Source organism: Phyllobates terribilis, unplaced genomic scaffold, assembly GCF_046119375.1.
Source record: "Phyllobates terribilis strain yellow unplaced genomic scaffold, ASM4611937v1 Scaffold_453__1_contigs__length_1468511, whole genome shotgun sequence".
NCBI classification, from domain to species: Eukaryota; Metazoa; Chordata; class Amphibia; order Anura; family Dendrobatidae; genus Phyllobates; species Phyllobates terribilis.
The window spans coordinates 808,007-830,190 of record NW_027363213.1 but is presented as its reverse complement, the minus strand read 5'-3'; the positions used below and the strand labels follow the sequence as shown (position 1 = coordinate 830,190).

The 22,184-nt window shown below is 46.8% G+C and overlaps 1 long non-coding RNA gene across 1 annotated transcript in view; it reads left to right on the top strand.

Moving 5' to 3' along the window:
- Positions 1-217: 217 nt before the first annotated feature.
- The window catches only part of LOC141229025 (uncharacterized), a 37,189-nt gene continuing 15,222 nt past the window's right edge, over positions 218-22,184 (top strand). The window contains exon 1 of the long non-coding RNA XR_012295798.1: positions 218-282. This is a non-coding gene — a long non-coding RNA (uncharacterized lncRNA). The remainder of the gene's footprint in view (positions 283-22,184) is intronic.

The window sequence follows — 22,184 nt, the reverse complement described above, 5'->3', positions numbered from 1 at the left end:
ACCTCGTACACACGCGGCTCTGCTCCGTACACCTCGTACACACACGGCTCTGCTCCGTACACCTCGTACACACGCGGCTCTGCTACATCTACACTGTAAACCCCTCCTGACCCCACACATAAACTTCAGCTCATCCAGCACCATGACAACCAGCACAGCAGAGTCCTGCATCCACTGAGGCCCCTGATCATGTGACCCCTGACTCCTCCCCTCCTGTGACGTCATCACAGCTCCTGTGCGCACAGAGCAGCCATATATGTGGTGGCGGCTCTGCAGGTGGAGGTATGTGGAGACCCCCCATTACTGGGCGCAGGGGGCATTAACCCCTTCAGCACGGAGACTCTTTTGGGGTCTTGTGTTGCCCCTTTATAAGAATCATAAGGTTTTTGTTCTGTTTCCTGTAATAGATACATACGACCCAACTATGGAGACAGGAAGGGAGGAAACGTATTGTTCTCATAGTACAGGACCCCTTTACTGCCCCACAGTGTAATGCCCCCATTATGCCCCTTATGCAGGATGTATGATGCCCCCACACAGTGTAATGCCCCCATTATGCCCCTTATGCAGGATGTATGATGCCCCCACAGTGTAATGCCCCCATTATGCCCCTTATGCAGGATGTATGATGCCCCCACACAGTGTAATGCCCCCATTATGCCCCTTATGCAGTATGTATGATGCCCCCACAGTGTAATGCCCCCATTATGCCCCTTATGCAGGATGTATGATGCCCCCACAGTGTAATGCCCCCATTATGCCCCTTATGCAGTATGTATGATGCCCCCCACACAGTGTAATGCCCCATTATGCCCCTTATGCAGGATGTATGATGCCCCCACACAGTGTAATGTCCCCATTATGCCCCTTATGCAGGATGTATGATGCCCCACACAGTGTAATGCCCCCATTATGCCCCTTATGCAGGATGTATGATGCCCCCACACAGTGTAATGTCCCCATTATGCCCCTTATGCAGGATGTATGATGCCCCACACAGTGTAATGCCCCCATTATGCCCCTTATGCAGTATGTATGATGCCCCCACACAGTGTAATGCCCCCATTATTCCCCTTATGCAGGATGTATGATGCCCCCCACACAGTGTAATGCCCCCATTATGCCCCTTATGCAGGATGTATGATGCCCCCACACAGTGTAATGCCCCCATTATGCCCCTTATGCTGGATGTATGATGCCCCCACACAGTGTAATGCCCCCATTATGCCCCTTATGCAGGATGTATGATGCCCCCACACAGTGTAATGCCCCCATTATGCCCCTTATGCAGGATGTATGATGCCCCCACACAGTGTAATGCCCCCATTGTGCCCCTTATGCTGGATGTATGATGCCCCCACAGTGTAATGCCCCCATTATGCCCCTTATGCAGGATGTATGATGCCCCCACAGTGTAATGCCCCCATTATGCCCTCTATGCAGGATGTATGATGCCCCCACAGTGTAATGCCCCCATTATGCCCCTTATGCAGGATGTATGATGCCCCACACAGTGTAATGCCCCCATTATGCCCCTTATGCAGGATGTATGATGCCCCACACAGTGTAATGCCCCCATTATGCCCCTTATGCAGGATGTATGATGCCTCCACAGTATAATGCCCCCATTATGCCCCTTATGCAGTATGTATGATGTCCCCACACAGTGTAATGCCCCCATTATGCCCCTTATGCAGGATGTATGATGCCACACACAGTGTAATGCCCCCATTATGCCCCTTATACAGGATGTATGATGCCCCCACACAGTGTAATGCCCCCATTATGCCCCTTATGCAGGATGTATGATGCCCCACACAGTGTAATGCCCCCATTATGCCCCTTATGCAGGATGTATGATGCCCCCACACAGTGTAATGCCCCCATTATGCCCCTTATGCAGTATGTATGATGCCCCCACAGTGTAATGCCCCCATTATGCCCCTTATGCAGGATGTATGATGCCCCCACAGTGTAATGCCCCCATTATGCCCCTTATGCAGTATGTATGATGCCCCCCACACAGTGTAATGCCCCATTATGCCCCTTATGCAGGATGTATGATGCCCCCACACAGTGTAATGTCCCCATTATGCCCCTTATGCAGGATGTATGATGCCCCACACAGTGTAATGCCCCCATTATGCCCCTTATGCAGGATGTATGATGCCCCCACACAGTGTAATGTCCCCATTATGCCCCTTATGCAGGATGTATGATGCCCCACACAGTGTAATGCCCCCATTATGCCCCTTATGCAGTATGTATGATGCCCCCACACAGTGTAATGCCCCCATTATTCCCCTTATGCAGGATGTATGATGCCCCCCACACAGTGTAATGCCCCCATTATGCCCCTTATGCAGGATGTATGATGCCCCCACACAGTGTAATGCCCCCATTATGCCCCTTATGCTGGATGTATGATGCCCCCACACAGTGTAATGCCCCCATTATGCCCCTTATGCAGGATGTATGATGCCCCCACACAGTGTAATGCCCCCATTATGCCCCTTATGCAGGATGTATGATGCCCCCACACAGTGTAATGCCCCCATTATGCCCCTTATGCTGGATGTATGATGCCCCCACAGTGTAATGCCCCCATTATGCCCCTTATGCAGGATGTATGATGCCCCCACAGTGTAATGCCCCCATTATGCCCTTTATGCAGGATGTATGATGCCCCCACAGTGTAATGCCCCCATTATGCCCCTTATGCAGGATGTATGATGCCCCACACAGTGTAATGCCCCCATTATGCCCCTTATGCAGGATGTATGATGCCCCACACAGTGTAATGCCCCCATTATGCCCCTTATGCAGGATGTATGATGCCTCCACAGTATAATGCCCCCATTATGCCCCTTATGCAGTATGTATGATGTCCCCACACAGTGTAATGCCCCCATTATGCCCCTTATGCAGGATGTATGATGCCACACACAGTGTAATGCCCCCATTATGCCCCTTATACAGGATGTATGATGCCCCCACACAGTGTAATGCCCCCATTATGCCCCTTATGCAGGATGTATGATGCCCCACACAGTGTAATGCCCCCATTATGCCCCTTATACAGTATGTATGATGCCCCCACACAGTGTAATGTCCCCATTATGCCCCTTATGCAGTATGTATGATGCCCCCATTATGCCCCTTATGCAGTATTTATGATGCCCCCACACAGTGTAATGCCCCCATTATGCCCCTTATGCAGGATGTATGATGCCCCCACACAGTGTAATGCCCCTTATGCAGGATGTATGATGCCCCCACAGTGTAATGTTCCCATTATGCCCCTTATACAGGGTGTATGATGCCCCCACACAGGGTTTCGCCCCCATTATGCCCCTTATGCAGGATGTATGATGCCCCCACACAGTGTAATGCCCCCATTATGCCTCTTATGCAGGATGTATGATGCCCCCACACAGTGTAATGCCCCCATTATGCCCCTTATGCAGGATGTATGATGCCCACACAGTGTAATGCCCCCCTTTGTGCCCCTTATGCAGGATGTATGATGCCCCCACAGTGTAATGCCCCCATTATGCCCCTTATGCAGGATGTATGATGCCCCCACAGTGTAATGCCCCCATTATGCCCCTTATGCAGGATGTATGATGCCCCACACAGTGTAATGCCCCCATTATGCCCCTTATGCAGGATGTATGATGCCCCCACACAGTATAATGCCCCCATTATGCCCCTTATGCTGTATGTATGATGCCCCCACACAGGGTAGTGCCCCCATTATGCCCCTTATACAGTATGTATGATGCCCCCTGTCGTCGCCACATAATGTGAGACGTATCTGCTCCAAATTACATTGTAAATTCAAATACGTGCATTGAAGAACTACGACTGATACATTTGAACATCAGACTAGATCTACTTTATTATATGCTCTGGTCCACGTTTATATAGGTTATTAGTATTCATACTTTAAAACAATATAATTGGCTCAGCTTATCTCTAAATATGTGCTGGCATTAGCATACATACATCTAATTGGCTAGGTAAACACTACTGACACACAACTTTCTGACTTTCTTTTCTTCCTTATGTTTTCTCTGAGTCTCTAGACAAAGACATTCGTTAGGGACCCCTTATCTCACACACACATACTGACTCAAACTCCATTCTGGTAAGCAGAAGATGCACGTACAAAAATCAAAATGGAGTCAGGATAGATAAAGTATAACTCCTGCTCTCACAATTCCCTTCTCTTGTGGCAGTGGGTGGCTGTTCCAGCAGCAAGGCCTGTCTACAGACTCCCCCCAGATATATTCTCCTTCCCTAATAGAAGAAGCCGGTCTTCCTACACTGCTTCACCGGATTCTCCAGATCGGTCTGTCTTTCACACCATCGGATGGACACACATACACACACACTCAAGCCACAACAAGCAAGGAAACTATACGGGTGCCACATTCATGTGCTCGTCAAAGTTGTCATTGTAGATAGCATTTATCCGGGTCACATTTTTATTCGCTGTAATGGTAACAATGGGGAATAACTATTCCAAGCCCCGCTGCTGCTTGATCTCTGCCTTTGAACTTGTCTGGTACTCCTCTTGGAACCTCAGTAGAGTCAATGTACACTTGAGGGTCGAAAGTAGTAGGAATGCTGATGTCACACTTGTGTCTCCGATTTTCTGTTGCATATTTGTGGAGCTTGTCTGTATTTAGAGTCACAATCTGTAGTGGTATCAGGAATTTAACAATAGCACAAGAGCTCTCCCACTGTTCAACGTTTGGATATATATTCTGGTTGTAACAGACAATCTAGTAAGGAGGCTTCTACCTGTGCTGTCTGTCTTTTCTTGGGCTACAGAAGGGTTGTAGGCCCAGTCTTCCCCAGTGTTCCACCCCACCATACTCCAGGTCTTACAATCAGACCAATAGCCAGTATTGGTGGTGGTGACACATATATACTTTTGGGTGAGTCTTTAGGTGTGCCCACGCTGCCACTCCTCCCTAAGGCAGGAGACCATGTTTCACAAGTTAAATTTATAACGGACTACAGGGTCTGAGGTATCAAGTCAGAAAGTGGTAACTAGCTCCCCATTCTCTCTCTTGGGACATAGTCCTCGATGAGCCCCCATTTATCAAGGATAAGGCACAACGTGTGCGTCCACATCACTCGGTGGCTTTCTTGGGCTCAGCTGTTCTCCTACAGTGTAAGGCGTAGATCCAGTTGGGCTTTCTCTCGAACTTTATGGCCATCTCATTTGTCATCAGGACTTGAAAGGGTCCATCAAATCGAGGCTTAAGAGCTCTCCTGACCTGTCTTGACCACCACTCAGTTTCCAGGCTGCAAGGGATGGCTTTCTTCCACAGAGTCTGGATCTGGAAAACTTGAGAATATATGTTAAACAAGCATTTTGTAAGTTCAATAACATAAGAAGAACATGTTGCATCTGGAGCTATTGTGGAAAATACAACCCTAGCCTAGGGGCTGACCCAAATAACACCTCATATGGGCTGAGGCCTGTCTTTTTGGGAGTATACCTGACTGAGAAGAGTGCAAGGGACAAGCATTCTGTCCATGGTCTGCCAGTTTCGGCCATTGCTTACTGGATTTTCAGTTTCAGAGTCCCATTCAATCTCTACTCTACCGCTACTTTGTGAATGGTACATAGTATGAAGGCCTTTTTGACTCGCAGGGCGGGCATTATTTCCTGCTTTGTTTCTTCGGTAAAGTGGGTGCCTCTGTCACTCTTCATGGTCTCGGGTACCCCTAATCTGCAGACGACTTCTGAGATTAGTCTCTTTGCTGTAGCCTTGGCCATGGCTTTACACACAGGAGACGCTTCTGTACATCCTGAGAAGAGGTCGTGCGGGTGCACACACAAGTACATACCAAAAGTTTGGACACGCCTTCTTATTTAAAGATTTTTCTGTATTTTCTTGACTATGAAAATTGTACATTCACACCGAAGGCATCAAAACATGTGGAATTATATACTTAACAAAAAAGTGTGAAACAACTGAAAATATGTCTTATATTCTAGGTTCTTCAAAGTAGCCACCTTTTGCTTTGATGACTGCTTTGCACACTCTTTGCATTCTCTTGATGAGCTTCAAGAGGTAGTCACCGGAAATGGTTTTCACTTCACAGGTGTGCCCTGTCAGGTTTCATCAGTGGGATTTCTTGCCTTATAAATGGGGTTGGGACCATCAGTTGTGTTGTGCAGAAGTCTGGTGGATACACAGCTGATAGTCCTACTGAATAGACTGTTAGAATTTGTATTATGGCTAGAAAAATCAGCTAAGTAAAGAAAAAATGAGTGGCCATCATTACTTTAAGAAATGAAGGTCAGTCAGTCCGAAAAATTGGGAAAACTTTGAATGTGTCCCCAAGTGCAGTTGCAAAAACCATCAAACGCTACAAAGAAACTGGCTCATATGAGGACCGCCCCAGGAAAGGAAGACCAAGAGTCCCCTCTGCTTCTGAGGATAAGTTTATCCGAGTCACCAGCCTCAGAAATCGCAGGTTAACAGCAGCTCAGATTAGAGACCAGGTCAATGCCACACAGAGTTCTAGCAGCAGACACATCTATTCAACCACTGTTAAGAGGAGACTTTGTGCAGCAGGCCTTCATGGTAAAATAGCTGTTAGGAAACCACTGCTAAGGACAGGCAACAAGCAGAAGAGACTTGTTTGGCTAAAGAACACAAGGAATGGACATTAGACCAGTGGAAATCTGTGCTTTGGTCTGATGAGTCCAAATTTGAGATCTTTGGTTCCAACCACCGTGTCTTTGTGCGAAGCAGAAAAGGTGAACGAATGGACTCTACATGCCTGGTTCCCACCGTGAAGCATGGAGGAGGAGGTGTGATGGTGTGGGGGTGCTTTGCTGATGACACTGTTGGGGATTTATTCAAAATTGAAGGCATACTGAACCAGCATGGCTACCGCAGCATCTTGCAGCGGCATGCAATTCCATCCGGTTTGCGTTTAGTTGGACCATCATTTATTTTTCAACAAGACAATGACCCCAAACATACCTCCAGACTGTGTAAGGGCTATTTGACCAAGAAAGAGCGTGATGGGGTGCTACGCCAGATGACCTGGCCTCCACAGTCACCAGACCTGAACCCAATCGAGATGGTTTGGGGTGAGCTGGACCGCAGAGTGAAGGCAAAAAGGCCAACAAGTGCTAAACATCTCTGGGAACTCCTTCAAGATTGTTGGAAGACCATTTCCGGTGACTACCTCTTGAAGCTCATCAAGAGAATGCCAAGAGTGTGCAAAGCAGTCATAAAAGCAAAAGGTGGCTACTTTGAAGAACCTAGAATATAAGACATATTTTCAGTTGTTTCACACTTTTTTGTTAAGTATATAATTCCACATGTGTTAATTCATAGTTTTGATGCCTTCAGTGTGAATGTACAATTTTCAAAGTCATGAAAATACAGAAAAATCTTTAAATGAGAAGGTGTGTCCAAACTTTTGGTCTGTACTGTATATGTATACGCATGTGATGATCAGGGTAAATCACACAGTGTTGTGGTCAGCAGGAAATAAAGTCAGTTGTGCATAAAGGGTCAAAAAAATAGCATAACCTCTGTCCATATTTCTATTGGGATCGCTATAGCTGATCCACATTAAAGTCTGCCACTTATCATGCTAACTGACCTGTTCAAATTAAGTTTGTATACACAGAAGATACATATTAGTTTTTTAACTATCTAAAGCTTACCCGTGATGCGGTACACTGCAGGGACCTGGGAGAGAGAAGGGTATCAGCCTTGTTTGATGCGCGTTTCATGTATGTTTTATCAAAAAACAAGGTTCCACCAGAAAGCTGAGTCCACCATTATATACTCTTCTAATTGGAGACCGCCGGGTATTATGTGCATGCGCATCACCATATGACGTGTGGTGTAAAGTTCATTCCCGGCATTCATATGGTGCTCAAGTCGTGGAGAAATCTCCATTTGACGTCACGGAGATGCGCACACACACATTGAAGCCATCGAGGAAGATTACTCCTAAGGACTGTGACGTGCGTGCGCTGTTCAGCGGCCATATTTCTGTACCCCTGTTGCGGAATGACTGTATATTTCTGATTACATTCTAATGCTTCCAAATGTTAATAATTACATGGAATAATATATTTCTTATATGGGCAATAATTATATCTCTCTGGGTCATAGCCATATCTAGAGTAAAGTTAAGAATGTGATAAAATTTATTAAATAGGTTAAAAAGTGTCAAAGAGGAAAGAAGAGGGTTTTTTCCATATACAGTGCCTACAAGTAGTATTCAACCCCCTGCAGATTTAGCTGGTTGACACATGCGGAATTAACTTGGCATTGTGACATTTGTACTGTAGATCAGCCTGGAAGTGGGAAATGCACTGCAGCAAATTTTGTTTTTTTTTTGTTTGTTTTTTTTTTTAAAACGTAAAAAGTTAATTCAGAGTGTCATTTATTATTCAACCCCTCAAACCACAATAATTCTGTTTGGTCCCCCTAAAGTATTAAGAAGTAGTTCAGGCACCAAGAATAATGAGCTTCTCATGTGTGGATTAAAGATCTCTTTTGCCAGCCTTTTCTGACTATTTAAGACCCTCCCCAAACTTGTGAACAGCACTCAGACATGGTCAACATGGGAAAGACAAAGGAGCATTCCAAGGCCATCAGAGACAAGATCGTGGAGGGTCACAAGGCTGGCAAGGGGTACAAAACCCTTTCCAAGGAGTTGGGCCTACCTGTCTCCACTGTTGGGAGCATCATCCATAAGTGGAAGGCTTATGGAACTACTGTTAGCCTTCCACGGCCAGGACAGCCTTTGAAAGTGTCCTCCCGTGCCGAGGCCAGGCTTGTCCGAAGAGTCAAGGCTAACCCAAGGACAACAAGGAAGGAGCTTCGGGAAGATCTCATGGCAGTGGGGACATTGGTTTCAGTCAATAACATAAGTAACGTACTCCACCGCAATGGTCTCCGTTCCAGACGAGCCCGTAAGGTACCTTTACTTTCAAAGCGTCATGTCAAGGCTCGTCTACAGTTTGCTCATGATCACTTGGAGGACTCTGAGACAGACTGGTTCAAGGTTCTATGGTCTGATGAGACCAAGATCGAGATCTTTGGTGCCAACCACACACGTGACGTTTGGAGACTGGATGGCACTGCATACGACCCCAAGAATACCATCCCTACAGTCAAGCAGGGTGGTGGCAGCATCATGCTGTGGGGCTGTTTCTCTGCCAAGGGGCCTGGCCATCTGGTCCGCATCCATGGGAAGATGGATAGCACGGCCTACCTGGAGATTTTGGCCAAGAACCTCCGCTCCTCCATCAAGGATCTTAAGATGGGTCGTAATTTCATCTTCCAACAAGACAGCGACCCAAAGCACACAGCCAAGAAAACCAAGGCCTGGTTCAGTAGGGAAAAAGTCAAGGTGTTGGAGTGGCCTAGTCAGTCTCCTGACCTTAACCCAATTGAAAACTTGTGGAAGGAGCTCAAGAATAAAGTCCACATGAGACACCCAAAGAACCTAGATAACTTGGAGAAGATCTGCATGGAGGAGTGGGCCAAGATAACTCCACAGACCTGTGCCGGCCTGGTCAGGTCTTATAAAAGACGATTATTAGTTGTAATTGCAAACAAGGGTTATTCCACAAAATATTAAACATAGGGGTTGTATAATAATTGACCCACACTTTTATGTTTAAAATTTAATAAAATTCAACTGAGCAACATAACTTTTTGGTTTGTAAGATTTATGCTTCTGTTCATAAAACCTACTCTCGTTTGCAGATTGAAGGCTCTAACTTATTTGCATCTTATCAAACCAGCTAAATCTGCAGGGGGTTGAATACTACTTGTAGGCACTGTATCTCTTAAAGAAATCCTCCAATAATTCATAAAAAGTGATGAAGAATTGAACATATGTATGCCTTCATATACTAGAAGGGAGTGAATATTATAAATAAACTATATGTGATTATTATGTATATATTTTTTATACCTTTATAAACTGGAAAGGAGTGAGTTGAAACGTGACACATGAATGTTAGGGATGCAGTGGGAAAAGAGAAAAACAGTGAGGTTGTTGCCCACAATATAAGTTCAAAATAGTTAATGATTAACGGTATGTACATGGTTAGTGAGATTGTGAAGGAATGTGAACATGATTAGTAATACTGAAAAAACATGCTCATCCAGTAATCGTAATTTCATAATCTCAGACATAATTACGATTAATTACAGCAGTAACATAAAGATATTAATATTTCAAAAACATTCATCTCACGCCAGATGTTACTCCAAGAGCATATTGTGTGGTGGAAATTCTAACAACCTTTTCAGTTGAGCTGTAACTAGATCATCTCCACATATAACTGAAATAAAATCAAAAAGAGACATATGTAAATAAAAAGTAATTATGGGATAATCAGACGTTTAGCATATTCAAAAGATTCATAAAAATGGAGCGAAACTTAATTTTTCATTGAGTCCAGTGGGAGACATGTTATGTAGGGTCACAATTAGTGTTGAGCGAGCATGCTCAACACTGCTCGGTACTCGCCCGAGCATCTCACTACTCGGGATGTTCGGGGAGCACCAAGCATTTCCGGGTTACTCGGGCGGGAGCTCAGGTCTCCGCCCTGCACGTTTGGCACTCTTTACAGAGCCAATGAACATGCAGGGATTGCCAGCCAGTCACTGGAATGCCGCAGCCATGTTGTTTGTGGGCATTACAGTGATTGGCTGGCCGCACAGCGTCCCCTTTAGTATTTAAAACCGGGCGCCACTATCTTGGACACAGTCGCTCCGGATCAGACAGTGTAGAGAGGGTGCTGCTGAGTTAGGGAGAGATATATAGTGTGAAATAGGTAGTGTATGGTCTCTAAAGCCTGCCAAATCAAACTAACAGTCCTTCTCAGGACTAATATCCATCCCAGATATCAGGCAGGCAGGCTGTATAGGAGACGCAGTGGTTATACCAACAAACACTGCATTACAGTCCTGTGTGCTCCTGCTGGTCAAATTGCTAGACTTATCCCCAGGTCTCAGGGTCCAGGAAAAATCCTTTTTTTTTTTTTCATCTAAATCCTTTTTTTTTTTTCCTCAGTCAGACTGTACAAATATGCGTCTTATTAACCTTTTGGTATCCCCCCCCCCCCCCCCAAAAAAAATAATTAAAAATTTAGTGTGTCTGTGACTGTTCAGGCACCAATATATCTGTTTAAAAGATTCTGGTGTAGGCCAGAGAAATAGAACTGTGGTTTTGCAGTTCCACGGTTCAAATCTCTGTATTATCCTGTTTTTGGCATTTTTTGCCATAAAAAAAAAAACTGTAATAGTGTCTCCCTGACTGGTCAGACACCAATATATCTGTTTCAAACAGTCTGGTGTAGGCCAGAGAAATATAACTGTGGTTTTGCAGTTCCACAGTTCAAATCTCTGTATTATCCTGTTTTTGGCATTTTTTGCCGTAAAAAAAACCTGTAATAGTGTCTCACTGACTGTTCAGACACCAATATACAGTACAGACCAAAAGTTTGAACACACCTTCTCATTTAAAGATTTTTCTGTATTTTCATGACTATGAAAATTGTACATTCACACTGAAGGCATCAAAACTATGAATTAACACATGTGGAATTATATACTTAACAAAAAAAGTGTGAAACAACTGAAAATATGTCTTATATTCTAGGTTCTTCAAAGTAGCCACCTTTAGCTTTGTTGACTGCTTTGTACACTATTGGCATTCTCTTGATGAGCTTCAAAAAGTAGTCAAGTAGCCACACGGTCAAGTTTTAGTAGCCGCCGTGAGTCTCGACCGCATACTCCTCCTCACCCTGATGCTCCTTCCTCCCACCATGCCGAGTGTCATCAGACCGCAACTGATCCCACACTTGGACACTCTGAAGAGCTGTTCACTGGTCTATTTCCATATTTGTGCCCCGCTACTCTTGAAGTGGTGGAAGAGGAGATCTCGTACAGGCGAGAGAGACGCAACTCCAATCCAGCAGAGGCAGGGGAACACTGTCAAAATTCTGGGACAGTTTTCTGAGACCCGCCCAGCTTACAGGCCCTGAGGCGCGAGTAGTCTCACAAGGAGTGGAAAGTTTCAAAAGATGGTGAGGGAGTACCTTGCCGACCTTACCAGCGTCCTCTGTGATTCCTCTGTGCCTTTTAATTATTGGGTATCCAAGCTGGACACTTGGAATGAACTCGCTCTGTATGTCTTGGAGGTCCTGGCCTGCCCTGCCGCTAGCGTGTTATCGGAGCGTGTTTTTAGTGCCGCTGGGGGAATTATAACGGATAAGCGCACTCACCTGTCAACTGACAATGCTGACAAGCTGACCCTTATCAAAATGAACAAGGGCTGGATTGGGCCAGACTTCTCATCACCACCAAATGACAGCAGAGTAACATAAAGTCAAATCCACTGTGTTTTTTCGTGAGGTATATTCCCATGCACCGCTTCACACCCACACATGGGTATACGCTTCCTCATTTCGGCTGTATTTTGCTCTTCTCCTTATCCTGAGCCTCCACCACCACTATACCACCAGGGTGATTGTGGTTTGTGTTGCCAGCACTGCAAGTTCCTCCGTCCTAATTTTTGGCAGCTTTTGCTTGGAAGGCATAGGCATAGACTATGGGAGACCCACTCCCCAATAATGGGAATAATGTTTTTAATATGCTGTACTGCATGGCTCTTGTAAGGGGCATGAAAACTGTCTTGTTAAGCTACTGCGACCTTCACCACTTTTCCCAGGGGCATTACAACCGTCTTGTTAAGCTACTGCGACCTCCACCACTTTTCCCAGGGGCATTAAAACCGTCTTGTTAAGCTACTGCGACCTACACATCTCTTCCAAGGGGCATTAAAACTGTCTTGTTAAGCTACTGTGACCTCCACCACTTTTCCCAGGAGCATTGAAATTGTCTTTTTATTCCACTGCGACCTCCACATCTCTTCCAAGGGGCATTAAAACCGTCTTGTTAAGCTACTGCAACCTCCACCACTTTTCAAGGGGCATTGATATTGTCTTTTTATTCCACTGCGAACTCCACCATTCTTCCAACGGGCATTGCATTTACTCCTAATTTTAGTCAGCTTTTCCTTTTCAATGCATAGGCGAACACTAAGGGAGACCCACTCCCCAATAATGGGTATAAGGTTTTTAGTATGCTGTAATCCACGTCTGTTTCAAGGGGCATTGCAGTTCCTCATAATTTTTGGAAAGCCTTCCATTCACTGCTTAGGCCAACAGTGCACTGGAGACCCAGTTGCTATAAATGGAAAAAACGGTTTAGTTAAGGCCCTCTGACCTCCATGTCACTTCCAAGGGGCATTGGAGTGCTTCGAAATTTTTGGTAGGCATTGCACTCACTGCATGCCCTATAACTATGTAGCCAAACCGCTCCTTTTGGTACAGAAACATATCCTACAAGACATGTGTGGTTGACTGGCCTTATATTGATGTGAATGGTCCCTGTTCCTCCTGCTCTTTGTCCTTTTCCACCACCTCATCCATCATTCATCACCTGAAGCTTTGTTTTAACGGGAGTCATAGAATTGGGATAGTAGCAGGAAAACCTCCAGCAATCCTCAGAGGAGGTAGGATATGCGCCAAAACGCTGACCACCTCAGACCTAGCCGCTACTACATACATGCGCTTGCATTCCAAGAAAACAAAGCAGATGGATACCTCGCTGCCAAAGCAGCCATGAGGTGGTGGCCAGCTTCGGCCTCCGACAAACTAAAAGGCCCCATTTGAAGTGCAAGCTAGCAGTATGGTATTGCAGCCTGGGGGTGGGTGGGTTGCAGGTTGCACACTTACGCTTGCATTCTAAGAAAACAAAGCAGATGCTAACTTCTATCATCATCATCATCATGCTCCTCACCTTGGCACTCTCAACTCCCCTGATGGAGAAGCCAGGGCCACCGGAGGAGTCTGGTTCTCTGGTGGGCTCGTCCAATGCTGCCCTAAAGCAGGCCGGGCTAAGAAAAGTGTGGGGGGAAGTTCCAAGGAGAAATAGGGGCGGCTGGAGACAGTTTATGGACACCTGGCCGCCCCCAGGTAGCTGGGGACTGTGTGTGGACACCCGGCCGCGGGGCGGCTTGGGACAGAGTATGGACACCCGGCCGCCCCTGGCGGCTGGGGACCTAGCGTGGACACCCGGCCGCCGGGCGGCTGGGGACTGAGTATGGATACCTCGCTGCCAAAGCAGCAATGAGGTAGTGGCCAGCTTCGGCCTCCTCCAAACTAAAAGGCCCCATTTCAAGTGCAAGCTAGCAGTATGGTATTGCAGCCTGGGGGTGGGTCGGTGGCAGGCTGCATACTTGCGCTTGCATTGCAAGGAATGGGGGAGGTACAATTGAACACTGCCGTGGGACAAGGACTTGCACGGGGATAGTTGCAAGTCTGCATCTTCTGATGCGGCAAGAATCACTTCTGATGGGCACACTTTTAGTGAGCTGCGTGTCAGAGATGCTTCCAGGGGTCTTCCCCATGCTGTTCCCATGTCTTTTCAGCACTGTATGCATCTGTCACACAGCACATGGCCAGATAAGATTGTAAAATGTTAAAATGACATTTCCCGGTGAATGCATATGTCATGGTTGAAAGCAATACAAAAGTGCAAAAACTCATAAAAAATGCTAGTTGTGGAGGAGTATTTTTGTTTTTGGTTATTTATTTTACCTTATACACAAGTCTTTACCGTGGAAAGGATGTTCCTTAACATATTTCACAGGAAAACCGTTTCAGTTTCGTTTTTGAACATTTTATTGTGAGCCCGTGAAAGTGGCTTAATACCTCTGACCGCATTGTTGCCAGCAGTGACCTGGGGGTTAGAAGTGCTTCCTGGGGCGATCCCTATGCTGTCCCCATGTCATTTGAGCACTGTCACTATCGTTTTGGGCACGTTTTAGGCTTTCTACAGACTGCCGGGGGTGCCGCCGCAAAATGCTCGGGTCTCCCATAGACTAACATTGGGCTCGTTGCTCGGGTCGAGCACCCGAGTATCACGGTGAGCTCGGTCCGAGCTTCAAGCACCCGAGCATTTTACTGCTTGCTCTACACTAGTCACAATCCATCTGTGCTAATGAACGTTTTCAATTTCCTCTGATGCCACAGTGAGGATGGTCGATGCCTCTAATCTGTAATAATCTTGGATCACAGCCATGAAAGACCCAAAAATATTTCGGCAACATTTTTAATGTGGAAATATCTTCCACGTTCTGAGCATTTAATATATCTCGGATGTGTTCGCGAACACGCGCAAGAAGCTGTCTGGTAGTTAGTCCAACGTAAATCCTTGAGCAAGGACATGTAGCATAGTATACAACATGAGTACTGCTGCATGACATGTAATGTATGATGGCAAATTTTCTCTTCCCATCTGCTGAATTGAAAGATGTACTTCTAACAATGTTTTTATTTTTGCATGCCAAACAATCGCCACATGGATAGCATCCCCATTTTTGTTGTCTCGATATAAAGGATTTTTTATTTTCACTACATGGTGACTAGCCACTAAAATGTCCCTCAGATTCTTGCCCTTTTCGGCCATAAATAAGAGCGAATTTGGTAATTTTACAGCCAAGGAGGGATTCGTTATCAATATAAACCAATGTTTTTGAATACTATTGTGAACTTTATTCCATTGGCTATTATATGTTGAAATGAATCTCACCTTGGATTGAAAATCGGAAGGACTTTCAGACTTAAACAATAATGTTTGTCGTGGGGTTTTGTTGGCTTATATTTATTCATTTTTGATGGATGATGAGTGCGATTGCTGTATCCTCTAGACCTAAATCTATCTTTAAGATCCTTGGTTTGTTGTTCGAATCTCCAATTGGTAGAGCAGATCTGCTTCATCCTGAGAAATTGTCCAACTGGGACGACCTTGATGGTATGATGAGTATGAGCTGACAATGCATGTAATAAGGCATTAATGGAAGTTTCCTGCCTAAATACATCCGCCTGAATCATACCATCATTATCTACTTCCAATAGGATGTCCAAAAATTCAATCTTTCTCCTGCCTTGTATGTCAATCTTATATTATAGGGATTTTGTTCAGTTCCATGAAAGATGCCAACTCTGATTTGGTTCCCTGCTAAATAAAAAATATGTCATCAATATACCTATTATACTGCACCCGGTCAATGGTCAAGACCCCATCTTGGTAAAAGATGGACCAATTCTGAAGTGTACAAGGTGATACTTTCTCCTCAGGTTCAACCAAATACAGTAAGGTTGATTAGATAGCGTTTCTCAGTACAGATGGACAATGACTAGTGTTGAGCGAGTATGTTCTGTCCGAGTATGCTCGGGCCGAGCTCCGAGTATTTACAGCTGCTCGGTGATATGGTTGAATCGCTCCAGTGTGCATGATTTGCAACTGTTTGACAGCTTTATTACATGTGAGGAATGATTAAGAAATAGACATTCCTCACATGTAATAAAGCTGTCAAACAGTCGCAAATCATGCACACGGGAGCGATTCAACCATATCACCGAGCAGCTATAAATACTCGGAGCTTGGCCCGAGCATACTCGGTGAAAGGGTTAATAGAACATACTCGCTCAAAAGCAACCCAGGAGTTTTTTTTAAGGCAAAGAAGTGGAATATTCTGCAATGGCCGCGTCAGTCAGCAGATCTCATCCCCATCGAGCTGCATTTCACAGACTGAAGACAAAACATAAGGGAGAAAGACCCACAAACAAACAACAACTGAAGTCACTGCAGGAAAGGTGGCTCTGTACACCTCGTACACGCGCGGCTCCGCTCCGTACCCCTCGTACACACGCGGCTCCGCTCCGTACACCTCGTACACTCGCGGCTCTGCTCCGTACACCTCGTACACACGCGGCTTCGCTCCGTACACCTCGTACACTCGCGGCTCTGCTCCGTACACCTCGTACACACGCGGCTTCGCTCCGTACACCTCGTACACACGCGGCTCCGCTCCGTACACCTCGTACACACATGGCTCCACTCCGTACGCCTTGCACACACGTGGCTGCGCTCCGTAGGCCTCGTACACACGCGGCTCCGCTCCGTACACCTCGTACACACGCGGCTCCGCTCCGTACTCCTCGCACACATGCGGCTCTGCTCCGTACGCCTCGCACACACGCGGCTCTGCTCCGTACACCTCGTACACACGCGGCTCCGCTCCGTACACCTTGTACACACACGGCTCTGCTACATCCACACTGTAAACCCCTCCTGACCCCACACATAAACTTCAGCTCATCCAGCACCATGACAACCAGCACAGCAGAGTCCTGCATCCACTGAGGCCCCTGATCATGTGACCCCTGACTCCTCCCCTCCTGTGACCTCATCACAGCTCCTGTGCGCACAGAGCAGCCATATATGTGGTGGAGGTATGTGGAGACCCCATTACTGGGCACAGGGGGCATTAACCCCTTCAGCACGGAGACTCTTTTGGGGTCTTGTGTTGCCCCTTTATAAGAATCATAAGGTTTTTGTTCTGTTTCCTGTAATAGATACATACGACCCAACTGTGGAGACAGGAAGGGAGGAAACGTATTGTTCTCATAGTACAGGACCCCTTTACTGCCCCACAGTGTAATGTTCCCATTATGCCCCTTATGCAGGATGTATAATGCCCCACAGTGTAATGCCCCCATTATGCCCCTTATGCAGGATGTATGATGCCCCCCACACAGTGTAATGCCCCCATTATGCCCCTTATGCGGGATGTATGATGCCCCACAGTGTAATGCCCCCATTATGCCCCTTATGCAGTATGTATGATGACCCCACACAGTGTAATGCCCCCATTATGCCCCTTATGCAGGATGTATAATGCCCCACAGTGTAATGCCCTCATTATGCCCCTTATATAGGATGTATGATGCCCCACAGTGTAATGCCCTCATTATGCCCCTTATACAGGATGTATGATGCCCCACAGTGTAATGCCCCCATTATGCCCCTTATGCAGGATGTATGATGCCCCACACAGTGTAATGCCCCCATTATGCCCCTTATGCAGGATGTATAATGCCCCACAGTGTAATGCCCTCATTATGCCCCTTATACAGGATGTATAATGCCCCACAGTGTAATGCCCCCATTATGCCCCTTATGCAGGATGTATGATGCCCCACACAGTGTAATGCCCCCATTATGCCCCTTATGCAGGATGTATAATGCCCCACAGTGTAATGCCCTCATTATGCCCCTTATACAGGATGTATGATGCCCCACAGTGTAATGCCCCCATTATGCCCCTTATGCAGTATGTATGATGCCCCACAGTGTTATGCACCCATTATGCCCCTTATGCAGGATGTATGATGCCCCCACACAGTGTAATGCCCCATTATGCCCCTTATGCAGGATGTTTGATGCCGCCACACAGTGTAATGCCCCTAGTGTGGTATGTATGGTGCCCCCCACAGTGTAATGCCCCCATTATGCCCCTAGTGTAGTTTGTATGGTGCCCCCCACAGTGTAATGCCCCCATTATGCCCCTAGTGTAGTATGTCTGGTGCCGCCACACAGTGTAATGCACCCATTATGCCCCTTATGCAGTATGTATGATGCCCCCATTATGCCTCTTATGCAGGATGTATGACGCCGCAACACAGTATAATGTTCCCACAGTATCGCCTGAGGTCCTGTAGTTGGAATAATCCCTCTGGAATTTGTTTCCCTTTGGCTGCTCCCCTACATGTAGACCCTCGAGCATGTATACATGCATGTAGGGACCAGGCCTTACTAGATATTGAGGCTTTGTACAGTAATATACTGCATGAGGATGGTATCAGAGGAGTAAGACATTTTTTCAAATGGAGATCAATAGAGTGTAGCAGACATAATGACTTCATGGAGGGTCTTCTAAAATTCACTCTTACTCATAACTTCTTTCTTTCTGACAGGAAGTACTTCCACCAGCTCAGGGGTACTGCGATAGGGAGCCCCTGTGCCCAGGGCCGGCTCCAGGTTTTTCTGGGCCCCGGGCGAAAGAGTCTCAGTGGACCCTTTTAACACATACACGATTCATGATGCACAGATACGGCGGAGAAATATATATATATAGTACACAGGGCCCAGCCTGCCACCTCATCCTTCACATATGCAGACATGCGCACGCACACACGGTACGCACACACGCACACACACGGTACGCAGACACACGCACACACACGGTACGCAGACACGCGCACACACACGGTACGCAGACACACGCACACACACGATACGCAGACACACGCACACACGGTACGCAGACACACGCACGCACACACGGTACACAGATATGTACACATACAGACAAACACATATTTTTACACAAATTCTTAAAGACATATATAAAACAGACAAATATATATACACAGTCATACACACTGACATTCACATACATGCACTCACACAGACCCATTACAAGTATTTTTAATATGGGGATTGGGGAAGCCCCACTCACCTGTCCCCGGTCCAGTGTCCTGTCCAGCAGCTCCTCAGGTATGGGGCAGTGCAGGGCCCCCGGCATGTCACAGACTTCATGGCCCTGGACCATCAGAGGGGCCCACTTGCGGTCGGGTCCGGGCCGCTCCCCCCCCCCCCCATCTGTGCAGGACCTCCGCTCCGACGGTGTTTGATGGCACTCCCCCAGACATGGCTGCGCGCTGTGCGACTGTGTCTGCTAGTAATGACGCGGCAGGGGCGACACACAAGCAAAATTAAAGGTGCAGTGCTGTCGACCCTGCCGTGTCATTACTAGCAGACACAGCCTGATAGCGCGCGGCCATTTCTGGGACTGGGGGAGTGCCGGCAATCAAGCAGCGCCTGCGTCGCTGAACAGGTGCCGAAGATGCGGCCATGGCCCCGACAGTGAGTGGGCGGGTGGGCCCGGCCCCGACAGTGAGTGGGCGGGCGGGTGTGTGGGCCCGGCCCCGACAGTGAGTGGGCGGGCGGGTGTGTGAGCCCGGCCCCGACAGTGAGTGGGCGGGTGGGTGTGTGGGCCCGGCCGCGACAGTGAGTGGACGGGCGGGTGTGTGAGCCCGGCCCCGACAGTGAGTGGGCGGGTGGGTGTGTGGGCCCGGCCCCGACAGTGAGTGAGTGGGCAGGCGGGCGGGTGTTTGGGCCGGGCCCCGACAGTGAGTGGGCGGCTGGGCCCCTCTGATTTTCCAGGGCCCCGGCACTTGCCCGGGTACGCCGGGTGCTGACACCGGCCCTGCCTGTGCCCCCTTGTATTCTAACCTACTCCTGGGCTGGTGGGAGGAAACCACAATATTCAGGGATGGTCATAAGTGGTGGCATCCATATATTGGGGTATGGTACAAATATATTGCTGACATTTTTGTCATCTGGTCAGGGACGAGTGAACAATTTCTTGAGTTTGTCAGGGGACTCAACATCAATAGAGTGGGCCCTAGATTTACATCAGAGTTTGGTTATAACCAATAAACACTAAACTATGGAGGGCACCATCCAAATCAAAAAGGGGATCAACATGCTGCACACCACATAAATACACGTGAAAAAAGGGAAAAGAGGTGTGCTATGAAGCAGTGATCACCCAGCAATACTTCAATAAATTATCAAACGTTATAATAAGTGACAATAAATTTTATTCATTACAAATATAAATACATACAAACAACGTCAAAAAACCCAAATAGCTAAAACACAAGTAAAATCAATATAGTGGGGTTACCCACTAATTTGAAGCCCACCTGCTCCAAAAAGACATCCCTAGTTACAACAGAACAAGCAGTACCATAATACAACAAGTGCCAGTATTATCCCTGGTGATCAATATCGTACACATGCAAATTAGTTATGACTGCCTGACATTAGTATTCAAGGAGGTGTACTATAGTCCAGAAAGATGAAGAGGGAAATATATGCCTACTACAGCAGAGTATATATTGAAAAATACAAAGAGTCCCAAACATAAATGAAGCCCATATAGAATATCTGAGCTGACAAATACTATATACTCACATACCACAAAAAGTACTATTCAGGGTATAAATAAATACAAAACCCTTTCATGCTGTAAGTATCCCTCCTGCACATAATAGCGCTACGATCAATCACCTCCCTGAGCACAAAATCCTATGCTGGGATGAAGCAGGCGGGCATTCCGTGCCCAACGCGTGTCGCCACTACACGTGGCTTCATCAGGGGTTATAACCAGTTGCCTTTCCTGGATGTACCAATCAAGAAAGAACAGGATGGGACCCCAGGAACACTCATCTACCATAAACCTACAAGCACTAATAAACTATTGAAGTGGGATAGCCACCACCCCATCCCACTGAAAAAGGGAGTACCCAAGGGCCAATTTTTATGGCTGAGAAGGAACTGTTCTAATGTCACAGATTTTAATATACAGGTAATAGACATGAACACCAGATTCAGGGAAAAAGGTATCCACAGTACAGTTTGGATTCTGCACGATCGTTTGCAGAAAAGCAGGAGAGACAGACACTCCTCCATACCTAACCAAGAGACCAAGAAAAAGATGGGATAACACGGGTAATAAGAACTTACATCTATCAGAGTGACCATATTTTAAATATCCTCAGAAAACACTGGGATATACCTGTGGTTGACCCGGACCTGAGGGTGCTGTGGGATCTATTCCCACAATAACTTTCAGAAAGGGTTGGTCAATTAGGCTGGGTGCCCACGTAGCGTTTTTCAAGCGTTTATGCTGCGGAATTTCCACAGCATAAACACTTGTGAAACGCTAGGTAATCCGCACCCCATGGTCCCCAAGGGGATTCCACATGTTCTATGCAGATGCTGCGGATTTTTCCGCAGCGTTTATGCTGCGTACAAAAATCCGCAGCATGTCATTTAATTTTGCGGAAGCGCAGCAGAACTCCCGCCATTGACTTGCATTGAGACGCATAGAAACCGCGACTGTACATTTTTACAAGCGGCTTCTATGCGTCTCTATGTGCGGATGGTACCCAGTTCTGGAGGAGAGGAGACTCTCATCCAGACCTGGGTACCATTGTACCTGTAAAAAAAGAATAAAATAACAAATAAAGTTTATACTCACCTTTCCGAAGGCTTCTCTCTGAATGCCGGCAGCGCTGAAGGACCTGTGGTGACGTCACAGTCATGTGACCGCAGGCCCTTCACCGCTCTGTCTCGTGATATGCCGGCAGCCGGGAACCGGAGAGGAACGAGCGCTGCAGC